The 7,626-nt window shown below is 35.2% G+C and overlaps 1 protein-coding gene across 2 annotated transcripts in view; it reads right to left on the bottom strand.

The window, feature by feature from the left end:
- Positions 1-7,626, bottom strand: part of fut7 (fucosyltransferase 7 (alpha (1,3) fucosyltransferase)) — a 13,033-nt gene that overhangs the window by 1,398 nt on the left and 4,009 nt on the right. The window lies entirely within an intron of this gene.

Raw genomic sequence — 7,626 nt, 5'->3', positions numbered from 1 at the left:
GTGGGAGGTCGGTTGGAAGCTGCTGGCTTCCCTGTATCAGTTCTCTGTTGTGGAACACCACAACATGAGCTGAGGAGAACAAGGAGCGCTGATCCACCAGTGTACAGTTTGGTATTTTGTACAGATCCAAGCACACATTTCCCTTAAGGGTTAACGTGTTGCTAAAAGGCCAGTACCAGATGAGAATGGTCACAGTCCCACTGCTTCTTGAATAACTGAAGTAGGATAATTGAATTTCTTTGGGTAATCCACAATACAAGATAAAAAGCAAAACCACAATGGTGCAGAAGATGATGCCATTCTTGATGGATCTGACCTCCATCTTTTTAGCAAGATCAGTTTCCTGTTTGGAAAAAAAATACCAGTTTTAGATTTGAAGTGTACTGTGCCATACATCTTTCACTTTTTAAAAATCAAATTACAACCACAAACTACAATGCTTTTGGCAGAATCTGAGACAAACACAAACTATTTAATAATTTAGAAGTACCAGGAAGAGCAGACGTGCTTTTCAAAATTTTTGAACAATAAAAATCTGAACTGTGCAGTCAGTATTTGTATTCAGCCTTTCGGATTTATTCCTTCTTCAGAAACATATCTGGAGTTTTGCTTAGATTTTTTCGTGAATATTTGAGAAATCCTGAAAGGTGCATTTCCACTGGTATGTTTTGTACTAACCGGGTAATGTTTGGTTCAGTTTTACCACAATTACTAAGCTTGCCTGGCACTCAGTATTGTGGGCAGGATGTGAGTGCGCAACAGCTGTTGTCACCTCTCTGCTGGTGTCTGCAGTGACACTCAGTAATAGAAAGCATCGAGGTTCTGGTTCTGATGGACTCAAAACCAGATATTTCATTTTTTCCTATAGAAATTCTTTGCTGGCCCAAGTATAATGACAAAGACTCAGATCTGCTGATTATTTCACTATAAATGTAATTACATTACATCCTTTTGGCTTGAGGTAATATCAAAAGATATAAACCGATACCCATATGGCATAGTTACTTTGGAACATAACTTTAATCGGATTGCTGATTACTCTTTGAAAATGTAACTTTGTTAAACTACTGACTACTTGTTTTGAAAAATAACTAAGTTCCATTAAAAGTAACATTTTTAGTTACTTTCAGCAGCTGATAACAACAACGTTCCGCCACCTGTGAAAATTACATTGATCTTTGCCAGTACTTAATTGGAAGTTATTTTATAATGTGTCTCCACTTATGTTTTACTGAAGGGGAGATTATTCAATGGTTACAACAGCATAAAAAAAACTTTAGTAATTTATGCATGTTTTTGTGTGATCCAGTATTGTCTGGAAAACTATAAATAGGATTCTAGTCCATAATCAGTAACCATGAATACGCTTGGCACGGCAGTGTGTATACTTTACACAACACATTGCAATTTTTCATCATTTTCTAAACCTGCAAAATGAATTTAATTCACCAGTCTGTCCAGCTAAGCTAAATACAATAAACATGAAGCCTAGAGAAAGCTTACATTTGAATTAAATTAAGAATTTTTACCACTGTTATTCGGCTCCTGTCTAACCACTGCAAACAGCTGCAGAAAAGCAGTAGTGAGAATATATGATCAAAAGACACTAAAAAGATGCTAAAAGTAAAAACAGATATGTGCAAGCTATGTGAAAAGTGAGACCTCATAAATAACTCCTACCTGTATGGATTGTTGATTCCTCATCTTGTGAAGATCCTTTCACCTTTAGACGATGTGAGAAAAGTCCCAAGCTAATGATTACAGTAGTTGGTGTTGGTGAAGGAGGAAATGAGTCACAACCAGACACAAACCTGAGCCAGAGGAGTAAATTGTCCTAAATGTTTAAAAAATGTCCTGCATGACCCACTTTCACATAGCTCAAAGGTTTTCTGTATGTCTGTGAATGAGTTTTACCATATACTTAAACAAGCTAAGTCTAATCATCGTTCTATTCTTACTGATACACATAAAGAGTTGCTTCTAGTAGCTATAACAGATTACTGTAGTTCTCACATTTTGCCTTCTGTGTACCATCCAGGTCCTTTTATCAGTTCCAGGATCCAACCAAGACCCCTCAGTGTTATTACCTTGAGAAATAATGAGATTTAGTCAAATATAAAACAGGCTTTAGTATCAGAAATGTTCAAATGTTACAAGTTGTACAAATGGAGCAGATATTCACGGTCCAGCACTCAGATTAACCTTCACCTTCGCTACAATGAAACAAACAATCTTTGCTTCATCTGGTTTGCTTCATTTGCTTCATTGTAGCGAAGCAAAGATTGTCGTGCGAGTTCTGTTTTTTTTTTATTCTTCTCCTCCTTCTGTGCCCTCCCCAGAGGGTAGTGTTAACCAGTTTCATTTTGTTTTTGTGTGACAGTTGCCAGTCTTATGTGCTACGTGTGCATGTAAACACATAAAAGATAGAGGAAAGAAACATTATCATTTTATCCATATCAGTACAAACCAAACCAAACCAAACCCAGACACTTGTAAAAAAAATGAACGTTGTTAGGTGTCTCACTAAAGCTTTAGGGACTACAGAAAAACAGTTTCAGCAAGCAATGTGCTTTGAAGCTAATCTTGAAATTGCTGTGTGGCTTTTTGCAGTGATGACGAGTTTCATTTAGCTCGTAAAGCTGAACTGGTTTTGCCACCCCTGCCCTAGGGTCATACCACAGCATCTGAATGACATACTTAGCTTCATCAGTTTTACTGACTTGTCAAAATCCCAAACAGCATCAGACCAACACTCTACCATCACCATTTTTAAGTATCCATTAAATGTCATTTTTTGAAAAACACTGTGTCAGTTTTTGCACCAGATGTAACATGTGAAAATCTGTTTTATGACCTGAAACAAAATCTGTAGGAGAGCAAATACTTTTTCACAGCAGCATAAGGTTTGCTTGTTTGGTCTACGTTTATGCACAGGGAACTTCTTATGAACAAATTCTCACCCCCTTATTACTGCAGACTGTGCAACAATTAGATGTCCTGTTTACATTTGTGGGCACCTGTGCACTGGATGTCTGCTGCTCCTCCAGAGTTACCAAAAAGGGTCTAGCCAGGTCTGTTAGTTTTAGTCGACAGATGCAAATTATGTCATAATCCTTCTTCTTTGGATGATAAATAGTTCAGTGCTTAGTTAAATTAAGAAGAGGGTACTCAGAAATGGATTCTGCATGAGTCTTTAAAAAACTGTGTGTCAATATCCTGATCATGTTTGACTTTTGAGCTTTTGGGATCGGCAATCTCATCGATACATCTCTCTTTTTCTCTGTATGTCTATCTCTGTTATTTTTTCCTTACTCAAAATGATGCAGATCCTCATTTATAGGATGTGTTAGAATATGAGAGAAAGAAAAGCTTTGTAATTACTGATCCACTATTTAAAAAGCACTTATTAAAGTTATTTGTAACAACTTTTGGATTTTTAATCTAAACATCATTCACAGTTATTTCAAGAGACTTGCGTTCTCCCTTACCATTTGCATTCTCTAGAGATGAGATGTTGGCTTTTCTTTGTCCATATTTATAACTCAGTAAACTTCAATCTATCAGTCTAGATCTTAAGTATTTCTCGAACCTCTAAATTTTAATAAGTTTATTCAGTTTTCATCTTACTATGGTAATTTGTTCCTCTTTTTAGGTCTATGCTTCCCCCTGCAGGCAAAGATGATCACTGCTTTAAATTTATTGATAACTCACAATTGGCATCTACTGAGTTAAAGCCTCACTCAATAGAGGCTTTCACTCAATATTCACCTGAATATTAATATTACTATTAATATTCAGGTTAACTTACACACAACTGGACATTGCACAGTGATCTTGTGAACTCTGTGTCTTTGTTCTTCCACTTCACATTTATTCACCCGACTTGTGTTTATCAAAATAAAATCCCAATAAAGCACCTTGAAGTTTATGGTTATAATGTGAGACCATTTCAAAAAGGCTCTTACACATGGCCAGGTGAAATGAATTGGATTCAAGTAGCTGAAATAAGATTCCTTGGTAGGGCTTGGAGATGGAAAGTAACAGAGGGTGAGGAGCTCTGTTATCATTTTGGAACTGGTCAGACTTGAAGTGATGGGGAGCCCATCTTTTTCCAGAGGTCACAAAGCACCTCTCGACTGTGTGCATCCATGGATTTCAAGCTAGAGCAGCAAAATGGAGAGAAGAAAAACCACCTGACTGCCTGTCCTTGCCTGCTGCAACATTTGACTAAGTAAAACAAGGGTTTTGAATATAATAGAAACTATAACTTATGATACTGTGAGCTAAACCTGGTATGAAAATACATGCTTGTCTTTTTAAATAGTAGATCTTCACAAGTTTTCAGTTGATTTTACATCTGCTTTGCTTAGTCTCAATATAATTTTCAATAAAGCAGCAAATGAATGGAAACTGAGGAAGCCTTTGACTTCATGTCGATTAGCTCCACCTACTGGTGGAAAAAGAGATAGCAGTTTGTAACGTCTTTTTCCCACATCACCAAGACTGTATCATAATATATATTTGTTCTCTTTTTATATACCTTCTTCTAAACAGCACAACTTTATTATTATTAATAGTTATTTTAGTTATTTCCCCCCTAACTCAGCACAATTTCTGGTCAACCACACCATGACTTTTGCAGAAACGGGTTTCAACACTTTCAAAAATAAAGGAACATGTCAGCAAAAAAAAAAAAAAAAAAAACTTTAAAAATTTTCACCTTCAGTGTTGAGCAAGTTGTAGCCTCATTAGAATGAGTAAAAACATATGTGGTGAGAGCCAAAGTGCCACACAACATATGACTCATTAGTTAATTTATTTATATAATTGCAAATTAATTTAGCAAGTAAATAAAAAAAAATATATGTGTGGTTTCAGTCAATTAACTTTGCTAATAATTAAATTAACAATTAAAATTAAACTAAACAAACCCACATTTTAAAACGTGTGAAATTCACCCGTCCGTCTATTATGCTATTATACCTGGTGGAGTTGCGAGGGGTCCTGGCGCCTCTGTCCAGAGGCGGGGTAAACCCTGGACAGGTTGCCAGTCCATTGCAGGGCGTGTGCAAAATTCATTATTTGAAATTGGACTGGAAACCACATCCAATATTTTATTATCTCTTTCATTATCATGGTCCCTGAGCCGCAATGTGTCATAAAATATTGCTGTAGCTGGTCAACACTAACAAATAATATCTGGCAAATAAGACAATATTATCTAAAAAGTAGGCTCATCGTGTGTTGCAATTATGAAACAATGATAAGAAATAATTTTAAAAAAGCATATATGTTGTAAATTTAATAAATATTTAGCAATATTTCTTTAGCCAGTTATCTGTACATTTCCTTTGCATTTGAGTTAATTAATAGTTAATTTAAATTAATTAATGCCTAATTTTATTCATCAAATTATGGTTCCATGAACTTTAACACTTCTGCATGTTTTTGTATCAGGACAGATAAAAATGCCAACGTTCTGCTGACAATTTGCATTCATATATGATGCACATGTGAAGCCCTTTGATTCTGGTGGTTAAATTTAGCTGCTACACCACGTTTCATGCCAGCTGCATTCAAAAGAGAACAGTCTACGCTGGGTTCATTCTCCATCAGCGGTGCTTTTATGCACAACTCTGAAGATGCTTTAAAGTCTCTTTTTACAGTTGTACTAACTGTCAAAGGCTTCCACACTTTGGTATTATCACTGTGAATGTTTAGTTAGTTAAGTGACTTCTGCTTTGCGTGAGCAACTGTTCTGTTTTCTAACTTAGTGTCGCTTTCATCTTTATGACAGTGGTGTAATTCTTTAGGCTTTCACATCGTTTATTCTAGTCAGGTTGAGTAAGAGTCAGATCAGCTTAAGAATTAAAAAATAGATGCTGGTTTATCTTGGGTGTGGTTTGGCTTTGGTTACTGATTGTTGTCTTATTCCATCTGCAGCTTCCGCTCTTTTTCCGGGTACCTTTTTGATGTCAGTATAACTTCTTGCAGAAATTGATATGTTTTTATTTAGCATATTGTAATTTGAACTCATTTGGGACAGAAATCAAAATGAGTGAAACTGGTATAATAGTTAGCAAAGTTATAGCACGATTAGAGCTTTAGCTTTTCAGCAATAATGGTTTTATTGTTAGTTCCAAATAACCAACTAATATCTGCTTTGAATTACCCATTTTATGCATAATACATATATAATGCTACTAAATTGATTAAAAATTATCTTTTTCATTTCTCTCACATTTAGAAATAATTATGGTGATCCCGACTAACCTAAAACCTAGATTTTTTTTCACCCAATTCAATGTCAGACACTAGGAAAAAAGAAAGAGTTAATGTTTCATACAGCATGTGAACATACAAATATTTACGTACGGGACCAAGAGAAAATGATTTACATTGACAGATTGCTTGAAAGTAAAATTGTGCATTGAAGTTTAAATCTAAGGAGTTGAATTCAGCCACGCAGAGTTCTTAAAGGTGATTAATTAATCTAATACTTGCTAACATATTATTACAGATTAAACATATTGACATATTCAACATTAAAGGTTTAATATTAATGAACATAGATATTTTATTTTGTGAATATATGACGAATCACGTATAAACATACAGTAGCTGCAGGGTGTTGGCCATAGCAGCTTCTGCTGCTTGCATGAGTAAGCAACCCATGGACGTAACCTCCACTATTATTGCTTAAGATTTTAATGTCTTTGCTTGTGAAAGGCGTTGAAAGTTGTACCTCAGCAAGTATGGGAAACTGAATTATCACAGACACTCATCTTTTTTTTCTTGGTTCTAAATTTAACAGGAGAAGCTGTGATGTGGTCAGATCACAAGTATCTCATGTTATCTCTGTCAAACGACTGTGGAAGTTCAGTTCTGTTTCTACCGGTAGACAGAAAAAATACACAAAGTCACATCATAGGTAACACAACCAAACTTTTATAATTGAGCCAAGATATTTTTGCAAATGAAAATGAAAGAAAAATAGCAGCGAGTAATTTACAAATACAAATATACTCCTGAAAGGTTTGGATTTTCCATCAAATAGACTTTGTCACTTTAATTTTATTGTAAAGTAATCCTTTTTATATAGGACTACCGTTTCAAATGCTGACACAAAGGATCATCATTCATGCATGAAAGGGTTAAAAAATCCCCATTTATATGATTACGCTTACTATTGTTTACATCTGCACAGGTGCAGTCTTTCATATTCAGGGCATCCAAATTTGGTAGTATTTCCTCTTTATTAGCTGGTTTCCGTCACATCAAAGTCTTGCATGGCAGCTCCGTTAGTGAAGAATCAGAATAGAGAAACCTATTTTTTACTTGGTTGTTCGAAGTGCTTTTCAGGTCTACACTACACACTATCTTCACCTTTTTGTATAAAATCTTGTCAATATTCCTGAATTGATTCTTTTCTTTTTCTCCATATGACACAGACTGAAGTGAGACTAACTTAAACATACCTTAGTTGGGTTTTTTTTATCTTTAATGCAAAATGTAGACCCAGCAATACAGTTATTTTTGACTTAATTGCTGTTTTTCCAGTAAATGGCATTTTTTCAGTCTGTATACTCCAGTTAACGATTAATCAATAACAAAATTAGTTGGTTA

The sequence above is a fragment of the Poecilia formosa genome, unplaced genomic scaffold, assembly GCF_000485575.1.
Source record: "Poecilia formosa unplaced genomic scaffold, Poecilia_formosa-5.1.2 Scaffold6, whole genome shotgun sequence".
Lineage (NCBI taxonomy): Eukaryota > Metazoa > Chordata > Actinopteri > Cyprinodontiformes > Poeciliidae > Poecilia > Poecilia formosa.
Note: the sequence above shows the minus strand (reverse complement) of the source record. Positions and strands in the feature narration are given on the sequence as shown.